At 44.3% G+C, this 20489-nt stretch overlaps 1 protein-coding gene across 5 annotated transcripts in view; it reads left to right on the top strand.

Moving 5' to 3' along the window:
* erfl1 (Ets2 repressor factor like 1) overlaps positions 1–20489 on the top strand; it is a 53768-nt gene that overhangs the window by 4053 nt on the left and 29226 nt on the right. Inside the window, exons 1-2 of one of the 5 annotated variants that reach the window (XM_041902681.2) lie at positions 4527–4870; positions 8921–9068. The exons of 2 other annotated variants lie outside the window; for them this stretch is intronic. The gene's annotated coding sequence lies outside the window, so the exon portion shown is untranslated. Of the gene's footprint in view, positions 1–4526; positions 4871–8920; positions 9069–20489 lie in introns of those variants that run through there. 2 more of the 5 variants (XM_045218201.1, XM_041902682.2) reach the window with 2 other exon arrangements.

Genomic DNA, 20489 nt, shown 5'->3' with positions numbered 1-20489 from the left:
TTAAAGTGTGTCCCAAATGACACCATATTCCCCATATAGTATCAGTCCTATGTACAGTATGCAGAATGCAGTATGTGGCTCTGACCAAAATTGCTATATTGTGAAAAGGCTGTCATTTGAGGTTTGCCCTACTATTTTATATTGAGTCCAATTTGATATAGGTTCTTCAAGGGAACATAGCTACCGGCCTAACTAATTAAACATGATGATGAAGAGGGAGAGTACAGGCAGGACCCCACAGAAGAGCCAGAATGTGGGTATAGTATATAGTATACTGTATTCCAGTCATGGATCATTTTATATAAGTTATTTTGTTATTTTTCTGGATAATGTGTGTATAGTTTTTTTATTGCTAGGTATTACTGCACTGTTGGAGCTAGAAACACAAGCATTTCGCTGAACCTGCGATAACATCTGCAAATCTGTATACGCAACCAATAAACTTTGATTTGATTTAGTAGAATTATCCTGGATTCTAGTTTGATTCTGCATTAAGGAGCCTAATCAATAGCAGGCTAAAGCAGAGACAGACTGACTCCAGCAGTGGGGTAGATACAGTAGCCTACATTTGTCTGTGGGAGTAGCAGTAGCCTGCTGTAGGTAAAGCTATAGACGGTTACCATGAGTCATGGGTAGGCTTATGGAATCTATGGAGATCCAACCAGATTTACATGATGTCTTGCTTTGCATTGTGTCATGAAGTGGGGGGTAGTAGGGGACTGTAGCCATTAACTCAACACAACACAACACCGCTCAGTCTTTGTTCATCTAAGGAAGAGCAGGCTTTCCAAATGCCGCCCTCCACCGCCCCACCCCATCCATCCACCCAATCTAAAACCAGGAAAATGAAACAAATAAACCCTAATTCAGATTATTTTCATCCAGTTTGCACCCTAACACACAGACTAATGGAGAATAGAAGAGCTATATGCTGGGGATAGTTGTAACAGTGGTAGTAATAACATCAGACCCTACACTGATAACAATTAGATTTGATTTCATTTGAGAATGCCTCCACAGCTGCTCCCTTCTCACCCCCTTAACCCCCCTCATCATCCCCTCCCTGCTCCCCCAGACCTGTCTCCCCCCTCTAGATTAAAGTGGGTGTGTTAATTCCCTGGTGTAGCGATCGAAGGGCTCTGGCAACAATGGGAAATGGGCTATTGATTAGAACAGCTCAGATTAAGACTAGGCAGTGGAGCTCTTTCTTGCCCTCTTTCCCCCCCCTTTTCTCTCCATTTCCCACCTTCTTCTTTCTGTCTTCCTGTCTGTCCTGCTTGTGTCATCTCCCTCTGTCTATCCCCCTCTTTCTTTCTTTTCCCTACCTGTCTCCCCCCCCTCTCTCTCTCTCTCTCACTCTCTCTCTCTCACACACACACACACACAGACACAGGCTCTGTCAATGTCTATGAGCATTTCCGTGTCTGTCTGCTTGCCCCCCCCTTCTCTCCCTTCTCTCCCTACATCCTCTCTCTTTCTCTTTCCCAATCTCTGTCTGTACCTATTAGGCCTCTCTCTCTCTCTCTCTCTCTCTCTCTCTCTCTCTCTCTCTCTCTCTCTCTCTCTCTCTCTCATGCACTCCTTTCCTTTGGAAACAAGGTAAAAACGTCTACCAATACCATGTAAAAATAGAACTGTACAGTAAATCCCATACTGTATAAATTCATGATAAATGTACAGTAGTATAGGCTTAAAGAACAAAATAACTAGATTCTAAACCACTCACTCCAAAGCAGTCTGACACCCACACTGCTGTGAGGCTGTATATCAATCAATCAAGCCAAGTCTTTGTTGTACCACAATTAAAACCTCCCCTATCAAAATCTCTCTTATACCAAATTAGCTGTCATGATACATTGGATTTGCATTGAAAAGACATAAAACATACAAAATGTAAGGAGACAGCAAATCTATACGGTGAAAAGTGAGCTAAAAATCCCCTGCTCTACTTATATTAATTACCTCAATCAATGGGAATGCTATAGGTCAGTTATCCATCCTCCCCCTCCACCACTACTCTCTGGCAGAATGCCTACCAGGCTCCGGAACCACAGCCATCCAAGCGCAGATCTAGGATCAGTGACCACACTACTGCTTCAACCCTGTTGGTGTTATAAGGCGCCTAGGATTGGCCTTGGGTCAGTGGTTAGGGGGTACTGAATTGTCCACTGTTTCCACCCTTTCGGCTGTGAGACACACACACACACACACACAACACACACAGAAACACACAGAAACACACACACACATACACTAGTGTCCACATCAATATTGCTATGATCCTTAGGGACTATGAGAGTATTGGCGCAGCTTTCATCTGCTGAGTATGTGACCGTGTGTCTGATATCCCCTTCACCGATACACACACACACTTAGCCCCCCTCCCAGACACGTGTTTAAACACTATGATACACACACATGTAAACAGACATGGGTTAATGTCAAGGACTTATAACTGCATGCTTTAGCACAGTATCATGATAGGTTTGGTGTTATAGGGGAAACTGGACAGGAAACTCAAGGGAAAAGGTGAGATAGACAGAGAGGGGTCGTTGGGAGGAGAAAGGATGGGGACGCCATGCAGAACTTTAGAGGTTAATTAACAAACCCAGACAGTCAGCTTTGGTCTGCACAGGATACACTAGAGGGCGGTAAAGAGGTATGTATGTGTGTGTGCGTGTGTGTGCTTGTGTGTGTGTGTGTGTGTGTGTTGTTTTGGTGTCTTGTTCTTGTTTGAGGGGAAAGTTCTTTATCTGAATATCCACTGTGGACTTACAGATAACTGACAAAATAAGGAAACACCAACATAAAGATTCCTAATAGGGCGTTGGGCCACCACAAGCCAGAACAGCTTCAATGCACCTTGGCATAGATTCTACAAGTGTCTGGAACTCTATCGGAGTGATGCGACATCATGGGGGCATAGCCATAGTAGCCAAAATAGTGGCCTGCCCAGCATTTTTATACATGACCCTAAGCATGATGGAACGTTAATTGCTTAATTAACTCAGGAACCACACCTGTGTGGAAGCACCTGCTTTCAATATACTTTGTGTCTCTCATTTACTCAAGTGTTTCCTTTATTTTGGCCGTTACCTGTATCTCTCTCTATCCTCTCTATCTGTATGGTGTTCTGTATCTCACCTGCCGTACTCCCATACTCCCATCTCTCTACCTCATCCCTGTCTATACGCCAGTGGAGGCTGCTGAGGGGAGGACGGCTCATAATAATGGCTGGAATGGAGCGAATGGAATGGCATCAAACCTGTGGAAACCATGTGTTGATACTATTCCACTTATTCTGCACCAGCCATTACCACGAGCCCGTCCTCCCCAATTAAGGTTCCACCAACCTCCTGTGCTATACAGGCACTTTGTTCTTTCTTCATGTCATCTACTCCCCAAAAGCTCCATCTCTTGCTACCCATGCATGCACAACTGTTTATTTTACCCCATCACCACACCCCTCTCTCCATCTTCTCCTCTGTCTCGATGACTCCCTTGTCAGATACTACAGCTCTCTGCACTCGAGTGAGTTCCAAAGGTTTACCTAATTGATTATTAAGTAGCTGATTGGGGATCAATTAAGTAATTAAAGTTGGTTAGGGCAGGGTCGATTGCTGGCATGGGACTGAGGTGTGTGTGGTATAGCGTAGCGCTACACCCTTGCTTTTGCAGCCCTACATGTCTGTTTACTCATGTTAGTAATTGTGGCGTATACAGTGATATTTAGGGAATCATGTCCCATAGAGACATTTAACTATGCCCATTATTTAATTGTGAATGTGTGGTAAGAGGAAATAAATGGCCCTTGACTGTGAAAGTGAATGATACTGTATCTTCTTACTATCTCCACTTTTTCTTTTACCTATTATGTTGAATTCCCTCTAGAAATATGGCAGTGGCTGTGGCGGTGGCTTATGTGTTCTTAACCTAGCATCATCTGGCATGGAATCTATACAGGAGTAGTGAGAATTCAGTCAGAAAGTATAGTGGGGATAGTGAGGGAGCAAATTGGTGAAGGGTTAGAATAACGACCAAGAACGATGTTTGACGGTATCTCTTTGAGTGCACAATGGTACATTTTGGGGCTTTATTCTACGTCTTCCCGCTGGGCACACACTGGTTGAATCAACGTTGTTTCCAAGTCATTTCAATGAAATTGCGTTGAACCAACGTGGAATAGACGTTGAAATGATGACTGTGCACAGTGGGTTAAGCCTATCCTGAAATAGGTTAGCGATGCAAAATAGCCCAATACTTTGTTAATTGAAGTGTAATTGCACTGTTGAGTAGAAAAAATGGACAAAGGTTTTGGTAAATTGACATTTTTGGAAAATGGCACGAAATCAGGAAGGGTGAGAAAGTATCTGTGACTAACCAGTGAGGAGGCGAGACAGAGGGGCTCCTCTTGTGGCGGCGCGAAAGAAAAGAAGAGAGAGAGTGTGAAAGGAAAAACACACACATACACACTGTCAAACTCGCGCACACACACAAAGACACACACACACACACACACACACACACACAAACCTCATATACGAGACACAGGAGCGGAAACGGGTCGAATCCTACTTCAAATTCTCTTTCCTCTCGGCTTGTCGACCGGGGAAAACAAACCGACCCGAGGCACAGCGAATGGGGATTTACTAATTAACTACTTACACACAGAGAGATGCACACCTCCTCTGCTCCCTCCCTCCCTCTGTCTGTTCCCTCGGTCGAGGTTGTTAGTGTAGTGCTGCTTCCACGGTCCCCGGCTCGGTGCGCAACTGGAAACAAACGCCTGGAGAGTGATCTCACACCCGGGTAGACTGGTCACACTTTTGCTGTTGAAAGAATACTGAACCACTGGGCAAAGACACTTGAGGTATGTCATCGTCTATAACACCATATCTATGGCAGTCAAATGTTTTAGTTTTAGAAAAAGTATATGATTGTAGGTTACATTTTGGATCTGTGTTTTCTTTTATGCGTTTACTTTTTGTTGTGTTGTCAAGTGACTGAAACCAATATTATTGGGATTGTATTATTATTATTATTATTATTATTATTATTATTATTGTTATTAGGCTGAGCTTTTAACACAATGTTACTTTAGATTAGATTCGACTATGACTATCCTATATTACTGTTTATTTCTGTTTAGCAAATAACTAGTTGGCTTCCAGTCTGCATATTGTAGCCTACCTGAAATAGTGAACTATCATAAATAGGCTGATCTGCTCGAGATTTTGAGGGGTCACATTTGAGGTCACATTTGAGCCTCCCGTCTTGCCCAGCCCAGCATGCATGTTAGACCACTGCTGCTCCCCCGCGCAGAGTTGTCTCCCGCGCAGAGCTGTCGGTGCTGGCCCGGATTAGCCGTTAAGTGTCTCTATTTGTTAACGCTTTACGTCTAACCCTCACCTCCACACCACAGTATCAATCAGTCAATTAAACAGCCACTCACACGGCTAGCGAGAGGCGTCTGGTGTCGGCTATGCGCCGCCTGGGCTGTGTGTGTGTATCTCTCTATCTGTCTGTATGAGTGACCGAGCCTAATTTACCTTCACAAAGTGTATGTAATGTTTGGCCGCGGATGCATTTGTCTTTGTGTCATCATTTTCACGCTCTCTTGGCCCAGGATGCAAATACATGTAACATGCAAGGGAAACGGTGCTTTTGGCAGACCCATTCATCATTGCGCGAGTAGAAGTTTGCGGATGATTGTAACAAAACGGTTGGGTATCCAAAATCAGACCTAAAGTTTGTGTTTTAGGTTTAGATAATATCCCCACATGTTTACAATGCTGTTGTTTGTTGTGATAGGGACACCATACAGTTGGAAATAGGCTAGGCAAATTTGGATGTGCACTTGATTTTTTAGAAAAAATAACACACATTTTTATGAGAATATAATCGATTATAATATTATTTTATTTTATGAATATCACAGGAAGTTTAAACTCGTCTTGTGCGGAAACACAAACAGTTTCAATAAGTGAAATGATTTGCTCTTCTAATTCAGATGTGAGTTCTGTGTGAGTGTGTGTGTGCTTTCATGTTTAGACTACATAGGAGTTGGAGATGTGTCGATGCTGATCACGGGTGACCTGTCTGCGATATAGACGCAGAGAAAACCCTAAAAATATTTTTGGAATAATCTAGCCTCTGCTTGACTTGACCCCTCCCCTCCCCAAAGTAAAAACAAAATAAAAAAAAGTTGTTTACCCCGGTGAAACGTTGATGCATATTTATTGGCGCCGTGGGTGTACCTTATCAATTATTTGTGCAGTACATTTCTAGATAAACAGTGTTTATAAATCAATAGATGCATGTAACTATTCCAGATTAAGAGATAGATCGATAGGTCCACCTAACCCGAGCGAATGTTTATTTTTTTCTCTGTTCAATTATTCAGTATATCATCTAACTTTGCACAACTTTGCCACTGCTCACAAGCCTCTACTGTGAGTTGCTGAGTTCAAGGCTTAAATTCAAGTTGTCTTAATTTTAATAGGATATAGGCCTACTCTCCTAATCGTCAATTCGTTTGCATTGCTATTACTATGATATATACCTGATAATGGTGACGATAATGACAATGCTGTGCATATTGAATAATAATAATAATAATAATAATAGCCTAATAATAATAATAATAATATATTTCATTTAATTCAGCGTCAAGGACGAAAAATAGTGTACAGAAAGAGTTATAACAGTGTCGATTTTTCTCCATGAAAAAGGAAGTCAGAAAGTTGTGTTAAGGATATGTTTTTGAAGGACTAGCCTATGTCCTAAATTGTGAAACAAAAAAAGTAACAAAAAATTCCCTGCACTCTCACTCACTGTATTCCACTTAGAAAAATATTCTAATTCAATGTATATTGTTCACTTAGAAAGTTTACATTCATTCTATATATTTTTGTTTTGTCTTTTGTAGTTTTGTCTTGGTTTAGTTTTTGCAGTGTTTAGGTGGAAGTGTCATCCCTCATTTTCTCTCATCGCCAAACGCACCATTCATTTAATTATTTCCGCGGTTTGTGTGGCCTCTTCCCGGCTGCCTCCTCTATCTTTCTCTTGTCAATATTTGGTGGAAATATTTCCGACATTAAATGGCATTTGGGGAAATCTCTCCCCACATCACTCACCCTGCCCTCCCTCCCTCCCCCTTCACCTTGAGCTTGGGCTTGAAGTTCTTCACCTGTCCAATTAGGCTACATTTGTTATAAGCTATCGGTGCTTTTAGTTTTGGTTGTTTCTAACTTAATTCGAATCGATTAAATACGTTAATAATAATAATAATAACAATTGCTCACATTTAGGTAGGCCTATTTGTGTGCCGTTTTGGCAAACTCATAGGCTATATTATTATTATTATTAGTAGTAGTAGTATGTATGTATTAGTATGTATTATTATTATTAGTATTAGTAGTGTAGTAGTAGTTGTAGTAGGCTATTATTATTATTATTATTATTATTATTATTATTATTAGTAGTAGTAGTAGTAGTAGTAGTAGTATGTATTATTGCATTTTAATATTGCAATAATGACAGATGTAATTGTTGCAACGTTAAAACGGTCTCTTTCCAAAATAATCAATTCTAATCCCATAACTTTCTGGTACAACACTAAAATGTAAAGGCATACAACAATATAATATGTCGACAAGGAACTCCAAAATGAACTATTACATTTTAAATATATTATATTCTTCAATTATCCATTTAAAGTATGTAGCCTACAAGATGCCTGCACATGCAGTTGTCCAAAAAGGCTGTCATATCGAGCTGCCTTCTCGCCTGGCTTTAACGTGACATGTTGAGTTCAATATCGTCATGTTAATCAATCCACTGAGGAAAATGCATAATCTGACATTTCTCCACTTCTAAAGGCTGAATTTTCCTCTCATTTTTCCTGGATCATCTCTTGATAATGTTCCCATACGCACCGTTCCACATTAAATATAGGAGCCATATAAATCATTTCGCATATATGAACACCTTTGGATACACACAGAGGAAGCATAATATATTTAAATTCAGGAAATGGATTTGTAGAATTAAAGCAATTTTTGAAGGTCAATGTGCAGCCAGTCAACCATTTGCCCATGCATGGCACCGCTATTCACCTTCTCATTTAGTTCAGGCTCGATATCAGTGTTTTGAAAGCATCTTAGTTGCATGTTGCTTCTCAGCCACAATCAACTTTCTAATGCTCATAGCACCATCAAATATTTTGGGTAAAACGCCTAGGCCTACTCTGAAATGAGTGCCGTGTGGTTTGATTTCTGAAAACGTTCTTATCCTTAATATCTTGCATCTGGAAGCTAATTTGGTATGATCAAAGTGCAGCTAGTTAGTGCGGTCAATACAGTTTCGAGGAAGGAAAGCGCCCTATCGATAGTGTATGAGACGCTAGGAGGCCCACTTCAGTGATGATGCGCGGCATTCAATTTCAGGGAGTACTCGTTGCCTGAGCCAGTAGACTACCCCTGTCTCATCTCGCCAGTCCACCCGTCTCCTCTCCTCTCGCCATGACAGTCAAGAGTAAATAAGGTGATTGATCGGATGGGGTGGAGTGGTTCCACCTGTCATTGTGCTCTTCTGTGATGTAGAGGCTGAAGTGGCCCTCCGGGACACAACTCAAGTCCCAGGGACGGTTCTGTTCAACTGGAAGAAAGCACGAATCTCTTCCACTTGTCGTGTGTTTGATTATTTCTTCCCCAAGAGTGTCTTCTCATTTGGGGAAGCACTGGGCCATGATGAGGCAAAGTCATAGCCAACATGACGTGGTGTTGGTGTTGGACATGGTTAAAGGGACAACAATAGGCTACATACGGAATTAGCCTTATCTCGTTTCTTAACTGAAATACATTGATTATTTCAATCGGTTGAATCACAAATAAGTTGACCGAAACTATTTGTTTTTTAGTGTACCATCCCTATAGTGCGACTTGGGACTTCCCTCGTCTCTCCATCCAGAACCAGCACAGCCCAGAGAGGTCCAGTCCAGTGCGGTGTTTGGAGTTCGGGCTTCGGCCTCAGGTGCATCTCTGAGGCGGGGCGACGCGGGAGTCCAGGTTGGTGGCAGGCCGCTCCATTGATGACAATACCCCTTCTAGCTTTTCAGTTAGGACTACTGTCTCTCACTAACTGAATGGATTTACCAATGTTTATCCCAAAGGAATCATGTTTTTGATGTTTCAAGTTTTTGGTTTATTATGAAATTATACGACCTAAATCCAAAATATACCTTGACAATACTTGTTATCATGTCAATAAAACATTATAGCTAAGCATTGCAAAAAGGGAAAGTACAATTATTTAATCATTATAATTGGACCAATGTGAATGCACCTCATACTGTATGGGTTTCACAATGTATTTTGAACTTTGATCAGCACTGTCTGTCTGACGTGATAAGCTCAATAGTGAATAAAAGAAAAGATATCGAAGCCATTTTGTTTTGTATGTTATAAGAGAAAAACATAGTTTTCTTGACCTGATCGCTAATGCTATATGGGTGGCAAAGCTCAAAATACCTATAACCTCTTTTTAATGCATACAGTTCTCCCCATACATACTGCACCTATAGGACAATTGAAGGACTATTCAGTCCCTCTCCCTGTGTCTATCTCTTCCCCCCCCACACACAGTCTCTCGCACTCTGTCTCCTCTACCCCCTCCCTTTCCCTCATCTCTTTCTCCTCGCCCCCTACCCCTGTCCCCTCTTCCCGGCACACCTGGTAACTACAAACTTGTACACAATAATAACAGCGAGATGTATCCATCTATCTCTCTATCTGGCCTGTCTCCAGTTAGTGGAGTGGCTGAGAGACTCGCAGGCGTGAAAGGTCAGTTAATCGATGGCGCACAATTTGACAAATCCCAGCGACTCTTATCATCCACACAGCGTTTAGGGCCAAAGGAAAGGAGAACCGGCGAGATAAATGTTTAATCCTGACTGGAGAGAGAAAGAGAAGAGAGCGAGAAGAGGAGAGGAGAGAGTGAGGGAGGCATAGAGAAAGAAAGAGAGGAGGAGAGGGAGAGAGAGGGAGGCAGAAAGAGAGGGAGAGTGAGTGAAGGAGGGGGAGGGAGGGAGGTAGAGAGAGGGAGAGAGTTTGAGAGTGAGCGGGAGAGAGCGTGAGAGAGAGAGAGAGAGTAGAGAGAGAGAGAATAGGAAAGAAAATGGGTTACAGCCAAATGGGCGTTGAAGTAGTAAGTGGAGCGACATAGCAACATGGACATAGCAACATGGCCATAGCAACATGGCCATCTCTACTTCTACATTATATTCACACAGAAAGAAAGTTAACCGATTCATGATCTTTCTATATCACTTGTGATTGTGTTTCTTGGATTAATTCTGGACAGGAAGAGTATACGTTGAAGTTCTAATGGTTTTGACCTTCTTTTTGGTGGCTTGTGTAAACTTAGTAAAGAGTTAACATACAGTGGTGTTATCTCACAGCTATGTCTATCCCCCAACCTGTAAAGTTGAGGAAAAACAAACCTTGTATGATTGGTAGATTTCTGAAGCACTGATGAGGCAGTAGCATGTTAGTCCAACAACAGGACAGAGCAACGAAGAGGAAAATGAGCTTTAGACCACAAAGCTAGTCTGAGACAGTTTTTTTTATTCTTTGTTAAAAAAAAAAAGTGGCAGAGGTTTAGAAATGGACCCACTTTCTGTGTCCTCATGCCCTTGAGAAGAATGTCTGAACTATAGCATGGCCTCAGTTGATAAGCATTCTGCTCTTTGAAAGGACTTTAGCTTAATGACAATGCTCAACCCAAGTTCATTTTATTTAGGGGATTTCTTTCGCTGAGTCATAATTATCGCTTTGACAGTGATGTCAAAAAACGTTGATGCTTTAGTGGACTTTGATAATGGCTAATCCTTATGCGTGGAATGCATACTGCTCTTTCTATCCAGACATTGGCACAGACAGACAGACGGACTGATGGTGGAAAGAATACAGTAAGAGAGACTGAGAGATGGCATAGAAAGACAAATGGATGGAGAGGAACGAACAAGAGACAGCGGATAGAAAGAAAGACAGACGGACGGACGGACGGACGGACACAGAGACAGACAAAGGGCAGACCATCCACCAGGCAGACTGACTTCCAGACTGTGCTACTGTGTGTGACTGAGGGAGCTGCTTGGCCGAGCATACAGACACACGCTCATGTCCCTTCCCGCCGTCTCAATACGACCTCAATGTAATTCGATTGAGATTAGTCGCACTGGCATGACAGCAGATCCCTAGTATTGCCAAAGCACTTAGGAGGCAATGACAGGCCCACATCGACGGGTGCTAACACACACACACACTCCAACATGCCATGCAGGCAAGACAAGAAAGAGAGACAGTGAGAGAGAAGGAAAAAGAGGGGAAAAGAGGGAGAGAGGGAGAGAGAGATCATAACTGACAAAACATCAACAACTGTCAAGAAGAAGCAGTGGGCAACAACTGGAAAGAGAGTGCAAAAGTAAATGGTAAGGATGTCTGGGGAAGTAAGTACAGAGAAAGCTGAGTGGAGAAAAGATGAGGTGAGTGGGGTGAGATGGGTGACAGACAGAGTGAGATGAGGTGAGTGGGGTGAGATGGGTGACAGAGAGAGATGAGGTGAGTGGGGTGAGATGGGTGACAGACAGAGAGAGATGAGGTGAGTGGGGTGAGATGGGTGACAGACAGAGAGAGATGAGGTGAGTGGGGTGAGATGGGTGACAGAGAGAGATGAGGGGAGTGGGGTGAGATGGGTGACAGACAGACAGAGATGAGGTGAGTGGGGTGAGATGGGTAACAGACAGAGAGAGATGAGGTGAGTGAGGTAAGATGGGTGACAGACAGAGAGAGATGAGGGAATGGGGTGAGATGGGTGACAGAGAGAGATGAGGTGAGTGGGGTGAGATGGGTGAGATGGGTGACAGACAGAGCGAGATGAGGTGAGTGGGGTGAGATGGGTGACAGATGGAGAGAGATGAGGTGAGTGGGGTTAGATGGGTGACAGACAGAGAGAGATGAGGTGAGTGGGGTGAGATGGGTGACAGACAGAGAGATGAGGGGAGTGGGGTGAGATGGGTGACAGACAGAGAGAGATGAGGTGAGTGGTGTGAGATGGGTGACAGACAGAGAGCGATGAGGTGAGTGGGGTGAGATGGGTGACAGACAGAGAGAGATGAGGTGAGTGGGGTAAGATAGGTGACAGACAGAGAGAGATGAGGGGAATGGGGTGAGATGGGTGACAGAGAGAGAGATGAGGTGAGTGGGGTAAGATGGGTGACAGACAGAGAGAGATGAGGTGAGTGGGGTAAGATGGGTGACCGACAGAGAGAGATGAGGTGAGTGGGGTGAGATGGGTGACAGACAGAGAGATGAGGGGAGTGGGGTGAGATGGGTGACAGACAGAGAGAGATGAGGTGAGTGGGGTGAGATGGGTGACAGACAGAGAGAGATGAGGTGAGTGGGGTGAGATGGGTGACAGACAGAGAGAGATGAGGTGAGTGGGGTGAGATGGGTGACAGACAGAGAGAGATGAGGGGAGTGGGGTGAGATGGGTGACAGACAGAGAGAGATGAGGTGAGTGGGGTAAGATGGGTGACAGACAGAGAGAGATGAGGTGAGTGGGGTAAGATGGGTGACAGAGAGAGATGAGGTGAGTGGGGTAAGATGGGTGACTCAGACAGAGAGAGATGAGGTGAATGGGGTAAGATGGGTGACTCAGACAGAGAGAGATGAGGTGAGTGGGATAAGATGGGTGACTCAGACAGAGAGAGATGAGGTGAGTGGGATAAGATGGGTGACTCAGACAGGGAGAGATGAGGTGAGTGGGGTGAGATGGGTGACAGAGAGAGATGAGGGGAATGGGGTGAGATGGGTGACAGAGAGAGATGAGGTGAGTGGGGTAAGATGGGTGACTCAAACAGAGAGAGATGAGGTGAGTGGGATAAGATGGGTGACTCAGACAGAGAGAGATGAGGTGAGTGGGATAAGATGGGTGACTCAGACAGAGAGAGATGAGGTGAGTGGGATAAGATGGGTGACTCAGACAGAGAGAGATGAGGTGAGTGGGATAAGATGGGTGACTCAGACAGAGAGAGATGAGGTGAGTGGGATAAGATGGGTGACTCAGACAGGGAGAGATGAGGTGAGTGGCATAAGATGGGTGACTCAGACAGAGAGATATGAGGTGAGTGGGCTAAGATGGGTGACTCAGACAGAGAGAGATGAGGTGAGTGGGATAAGATGGGTGACTCAGACAGGGAGAGATGAGGTGAGTGGGGTGAGATGGGTGACAGACAGAGAGAGATGAGGGGAATGGGGTGAGATGGGTGACAGAGAGAGATGAGGTGAGTGGGGTGAGATGGGTGACAGACAGAGAGAGATGAGGTGAGTGGGGTAAGATGGGTGACCGACAGAGAGAGATGAGGTGAGTGGGGTAAGATGGGTGACAGAGAGAGATGAGGTGAGTGGGGTAAGATGGGTGACTCAGACAGAGAGAGATGAGGTGAATGGGATAAGATGGGTGACTCAGACAGAGAGAGATGAGGTGAATGGGGTAAGATGGGTGACTCAGACAGGGAGAGATGTGGTGAGTGGGATAAGATGGGTGACTCAAACAGAGAGAGATGAGGTGAGTGGGATAAGATGGGTGACTCAGACAGAGAGAGATGAGGTGAGTGGGATAAGATGGGTGACTCAGACAGAGAGAGATGAGGTGAGTGGGATAAGATGGGTGACTCAGACAGAGAGAGATGAGGTGAGTGGGATAAGATGGGTGACTCAGACAGAGAGAGATGAGGTGAGTGGGATAAGATGGGTGACTCAGACAGAGAGAGATGAGGTGAGTGGGATAAGATGGGTGACTCAGACAGGGAGAGATGAGGTGAGTGGCATAAGATGGGTGACTCAGACAGGGAGAGATGAGGTGAGTGGGATAAGATGGGTGACTCAGACAGGGAGAGATGAGGTGAGTGGCATAAGATGGGTGACTCAGACAGGGAGAGATGAGGTGAGTGGGATAAGATGGGTGACTCAGACAGGGAGAGATGAGGTGAGTGGGATAAGATGGGTGACTCAGAGGGAGAGGGGATGAAGACGAGTGTATAAAAGTGATGTACGGGAAGAGTGGAGATTTACTAGAAGAGAGATTATTAAGTCAATGTCCTGGGTCAGTCATTAATCCGATTTAACAGCAATTAAGGTGAGACTGATTCCTTCCTAGAGAGGAGGGGGAATCAGAGAGAGAGAAAGGAAGAGAGGGAGGAGAATGAGAGGTGGCAGGTGGGAAGGGGAAGCAGCTTTACTGGTAGTATCAGTGGGTACTCCTCCACAGATGGAGCAACCATAGCAACTCGACCCAAGCAACCACCATGCCCCACATAATACAGCTCTATTCTCAATAGCCAGCTATAATCAAAACTATGACCTTATAAACAGGCGGTAGACATAGGCCGGGATTCAACCCGATCACGCTTTGTCCTCAATGCACGTTTTAAAGGCAATGTCCCCGCGTCCGCAGAGACCACATTCACGGTAAACTCTGCATACGTTGAATCTCGTCTTACATTTAATACAGTGATGTGTAGGAGGTGGAGAGGTAATCTCTTTCTACTGAAGGTGAGAAAGAGGCGAGGAGAGAGGAGAGGAACTCCGGTGCATATAGATGAAAAGTAGGCCTTTTTCCCCCCTCTCCTTCCTCCTTCCCCCTCTCCACCCTCAGCCCCCAGCCGTCGTGCTCTGCTCTCTGGGTTGTGTTGTTCCAGATGTGTATCGGGGTCCTGGGGTGGACAGAGGGCCCCGTCGTCCCTGTAGCATTGGTGCGTCTATTGGGAGATTGTGGTCCTGATAGCTCTCCCGCCTGACATGTACACAACAGAACATAAATCACACACACACGGAGACCCACAGACGCACACTCACGCTTTATCTCTCACTCAGCACACCTCAGATAGGAGCCAACTCTGCAAAGAGAGAGAGAGAGAGAGAGAGAGAGAGAGAGAGAGAGAGAGAGAGAGACAGAGAGAGAGAGAGAGAGAGAGAGAGAGAGAGAGAGAGAGAGAGAGAGAGAGAGAGAGAGAGAGAGAGAGAGAGAGAGAGAGAGAGAGAGAGAGAGAGAGAGAGAGAGAGAGAGAGAGAGAGAGAGAGAGAGAGAGAGAGAGAGAGAGAGAGAGAGAGAGAGAAGGGGTTTTCTAAGTAAGGGAAAGGGTTGGGTTTGAGATTATCTGCTCCTTGTTCTCATTGTGTCTATCTACTGTAAGTCATTTACTCATAGTCTTAATGAGACAATTGGATTCGGTTGCATGACGTTTGAGATTTAAATGAAGTTGTACCATTATTTACCATCCTTAAAACAACCGTAACAGAATGGCCAGCCCATTGAGATATACAGGGTTCTCATTCCCATTCTATGGGTATACATTCTATCCTATGGGTCACCCAGTCCATGTATAATACTCCCAGTAGCGGTGCGTGGGTAAAATCACCAGGGAAGCCAATCCAGATTTTGTTTTATTTACAACCAATGTGTTGTGTTAATTGCGTTTTTTGCTCTATAACCTGTTAGTTTTTATGCCTTGACACCGTGATATATAGGCCTACGGCCGAGACAATAAGAAGACACAGTGGCAGAATAAATTCAACCACACATTTGTTTCATTACAAAACCGGAGAGCAACATCTGTCCGGTGGAGTCCACAAAGCATATTGCATGTAACAAAGTTACATGACCTACAGCATGGTCAAGCAAGGTAATGTTTCTGACATTTTTGGACTACTAAACAACTATTGATTTAGAATAACGGAGAGTTACCGTAAGTCGCAAAGAAAACAGGAGCTGCCTCCACTATTCCAGCACCATTTCAACTTCAACATTTCAACATCATCTAATCACCTATGCTTAGTCTAATAAAGTGACAACTAATAGATACCAAAAAACAATTTAGTCCAACGTAATCTAAATATGATATGGCTGTCCATGGTACTGATTTCTGTGTGTGTGTGTGCGTGCAAGTAGAAAAACATGTTGACCCACCCTACTTGTAGAGAAATGCCATGCCATCCTCACTTTGATGTTGCCTAACCGGTCTATGACTCTGTCATACAGTATATGCTTTTAGTTTTTGTTGTCCTTGGCTACCTGGCTAAAATACTTGCTTGCTAGCCTAATTTCCTTTCATGGGCAACAATGCACCAGGCCAGATAGTTAACATTAGCATACTACATCTAGCTACATGTTGAACTTCCATCCTCTCAGGCCAGGGGTGCAATGTATGAATTTATGATTGGATCAGAATCACCATTATAATCATTGGCCAGTATGGAGAATTAAGTCAAACCAAATCAAATCAAATCACATTTTATTTGCCACATGCGCTGAATACAACAGGTGTAGACATTACAGTGAAATGCTTACTTACAAGCCCTTAACCAACAATGCAGTTTTTAAGAAAAAAATAAAAAGTGTTAAGTAAAAAATAGATAAGTAAAAAATAAAAAATAAAAAATCATTAAAGAGCAGTAGTAAAATAAGATAACAGTAGGAAGGCTATATACAGGGGGTACCGGTACAGAGACAATGTGCGGGGGCACCGGTTAGTCGAGGTAATTAAGGTAATATGTACATGTGGGTAGAGTTAAAGTGACTATGCATAAATAATAAACAGAGTAGCAGCAGCATAAAAGGGGGGGATGAGGTGGGGTGGGGGGGCAATGCAAATAGTCCGGGTAGCCATGATTAGCTGTTCAGGAGTCTTATGGCTTGGGGGAAGAAGCTGTTAAGAAGCCTTTTGGACCTAGACTTGGCACTCCAGTACCGCTTGCCGTGCGGTAGCAGAGAGAACAGTCTATGACTAGGGTGGCTGGAGTCGTTGATCATTTTTAGGGTCTTCCTCTGACACCGCCTGGTATAGAGGTCCTGGATGGCAGGAAGCTTGGCCCCAGTGATGTACTGGGCCGTATGCACTGCCCTCTGTATTGCCTTACGGTCGGAGGCCACAAGTCCAAATCCCTATATCCATCCATGGCTAATTTAGGAAGGGCCGATTTTAGCTAGCTAGCTAGCCACGGGAGGACAACACAATGAAATGCAACAATCACGTTTTTTTCTGTCAATGACGTTTGGCTTGTGATGTGATTGGTCTGAAGCCAAATCCAAACTGGCTTCCCTTAACACTTTTTTTTTTTGGTGCACCAGCACCATTCACAGTTGAGCTCACTTAGTTTAGCTCAACGCTGATTGGCTAATATTTTATATATTTTTTATCAAGGCTCACTGGCTTCCCTTGCATGCAATGCTACGGGCGGCAACAATGTCATACTCTTTCTGACCAGACAGCATCAGATAGATATGCCACACATACTGAGATAGTGGGGCGCTGTTTCGTTCGCTCGGATGCTTTCTCTGGTGAGATACATTCAGCCTCTTGAAGGACATTTATGAAACACAGAGAGACAAAATATAGATTATTTTTTATGTTTTATTCTTTTTTTCGTGGTCAATTTTTTTGGGAAGCCTGGCTTCCCTTGGCATCCATGAATACACGCCACTGGATACCCCAGATAGAGAGAGCATTACATTTGGCCTGTATTGACAGGGGGAGGTTGTATTGACTGGCTCTTGCAGGGGAGGTGTGTCCCCAGCCCTGTCTCCAAACCATTTGTGGCGTTTAATACACTGTAGCAGAGGTCTCCCTAACCCGTACACTGCATGCAGCAGCCGTAGGAATCAATATGCACTAGTCTAGACTGAAATGGAGCATCTGACAGTGAAAGAAGGAGTGAGGATGAGAGAGAAAGAGGGAGGAAGAGGGAGAGAGAAATAGGCATGGATATACAGGGAAAGAGAGGAAAGATCAGAGTGAGGGATCCAGGGAGATACACAAAGGAGACATAAGGAAAGGAAATTATCAGAGACATGGTTTGAAAAGCATGGAGCCAAAGAGAGGAGAGAGAAAGAGAGAGAGGGATGGAGAGACCGAAAAGAGGAAGACATGGACACAGAGGAGGATACACACAGGAAGAAAAAAAGACATAAGAGAAAGAGAAGGGCGGGAGAGAAATAGAGACAGAGGGAGAGGAAGAGAGTGAGAGAGGGAGGAAGAGAGCGAGAGAGGGAGAGAGAGAGAGAGAGAGAGAGAGAGAGAGGGGGGTAAAATTTCCATCAGGTTTTCAATTGGGGCGGATCAATAGTGTATTAGAGCTCACCTTGACCCTGTCTCTCCCCCTTCTCCCTGGCCCCCTTCTTCCTGGGCCAGCACACAGGCCAAGCTACTCTCCCTCACAGCAGGAGGCGGAGAGGGGGAGAGATTGCATTAAGGCCTCCTTTTCTTGGACCAAAGTGCCAGAAAATGGCAGAATAAAAAGAGGGATAGAGGACAGAACGAAAGACAAACAGAAAGAGGAAAAGTGAGAGCGAGGGAGAGAGGAAAGAGAGTTGTGGGGTGGAGGTGGTCTATACTGGATGTTGTGTTGTTGTATGTGTTGACAGACAGTGACTATACATGAGGAGATCAGACTGAGGGACGTATAGGCAAGAGAGACTATGTGTGGTAAATGAAGGCACTGTGGACCTATAAGCTGCGGCTGGTTCTATTTAGGAAAACAGATACATGTGTACTCTGATGCACTCTCCTTCTTTACATTGGGACAGTACAACCTACACTATGTGGGACCATTCTGTTGTATAGGGTTCTGTCTTTACTCTGTTGGACCTCCTGTTGTATTGTGTCTCATAGGTTGATTTATTACATACTGTCTCCAAGACTTTAATATAATGTTGAGCCAAAAAGCAGTTGATTTGTTGTCCAGAAATTATTTTCTGTCTTTACATTGTGAGTTTCTGAATCTTAGTCTTGGCCTGACAAACGCACATACAGGCACATGCAATCACACACCCCCTCAAACACATACACACACACAGTCGACAGGACACACTACATCACAACATGAGGACACAGAGACCTCACACCATTTCAGGGGACAGAAGCAGGGGGCAGAGGGAGCGAGGGGATGGGGAGAGGTTGAATGAAAAAAATTGATCCGGGAATTTAGCATTTAGACACAGTTTACAAAGCGATATAGAGGGGAGGCGCAGGAGCAGAGGGGAATGTGGGGGGAGGACACTTAACTTTACAATAGGTCAGCTTTGCCCAATTGACTAACTGTAACCTCGTCGTAGGTTAGGATGTACTGTAAATACCTGCGTGGTGTAAATTAAATGTCAGAATAGTGTTTTTGTTTTATAGAATTGAACTAAAACGACAGGATGCTTGGAAGAAGTTGGCAGGTATTTTTGTAGAATATCAGTTTATGTTCCCGTTAACTTGCCCATATGGAAAATAGCCTTTTTCACTCCTGTTCAAACTAATCCATTATACATATTTGTTGTTATTGTAAATAGATGCGATACCACGTCTCAATAAAGGTTTATGAGGAGAAACACTAATGCCGCCACCAACCTCCCCACATTTCCTAATGTTGTTCCCTTTGTCACCCATCCACACTTGGGCGCACATGCACATGCAGGGAATCTCAACAAAACACACACACACACACACTGTCCCTCTTGCTGAGGGGAAAAAATAGAAGAAAAAAGGAGACAAAATAAATCGATAGCGGGGGATAGCGGTGCGCGTCGGAGGATCGTATCTTGTCAAAATAATATATTACCCTCATCCCCGGCTGATCGATGTGGTGGATTAGGGACGGAGGGCTCCCTCTCCCCTCCTTTCTCTCTCTCTTCCTCCCCGGCGCTCGGTGCAGTTTAATATTTACCTTCGTGAAAGAGCGGCCGTGACGGCGCTCACTCCTAATTGATTCCGACACTTGGGGCTCTCTGTTCGGGCTGCGGGTGAGAGAGGGATGGGTTTGTGGAATGCAAAGAAAGAGAGAGAGAGAGGGAAGGAAACAGTGTCAAAGAAAAGTGTATAAACAGCGAATGGACAAAAAATGAAAATGTAGATATAGCCTACAACGAGACAAAAAACATTCGGAAGATTGTGAGAGCAGTGAGGGATTGGAAAATGAGAAAGGATGTATTTAGGGAGATGAAGTGAGTAAGAGATGGATAAAGGGCAGGCGTGAAAAGGTTAGGATAAGTCTGTGTTAATGAGGTGGAGGGAGAGTGATAGAGAGATGGAATAGCCTAACAGATGGATTGAAAAGAGAGAAGGAAAGTAAAAGGAAATAAGAGTGAGGTGTAAAGAGAGAGAGAGAGAGAGAGAGAGAGAGAGAGAGAGAGAGAGAGAGAGAGAGAGAGAGAGAGAGAGAGGCATAGTAAAAAGGATGGATAGCACGGCCTGGATAGAGGGATGAATAATAAGACCTGGATGGAGGAAATTAACCTGGAAGAGAAGGGGAAATGGAGAGAAGCAGGGGGAAATGGAGAGAAGCAGGGGGAAATGGGACAGGAGGAGAGGAAGAGAAATGGAGGTATAGGGAACAAGGAGAGCAAATGAGAGGGATTAAGAGAGCGACAGAAAGATAAATATAAAG

The sequence above is a fragment of the Coregonus clupeaformis genome, unplaced genomic scaffold (assembly GCF_020615455.1).
Source record: "Coregonus clupeaformis isolate EN_2021a unplaced genomic scaffold, ASM2061545v1 scaf1438, whole genome shotgun sequence".
Classification (NCBI taxonomy): domain Eukaryota; kingdom Metazoa; phylum Chordata; class Actinopteri; order Salmoniformes; family Salmonidae; genus Coregonus; species Coregonus clupeaformis.
The sequence above is the reverse complement of the archived record's forward strand: the minus strand, read 5'-3'. Positions and strand labels throughout refer to the sequence as shown.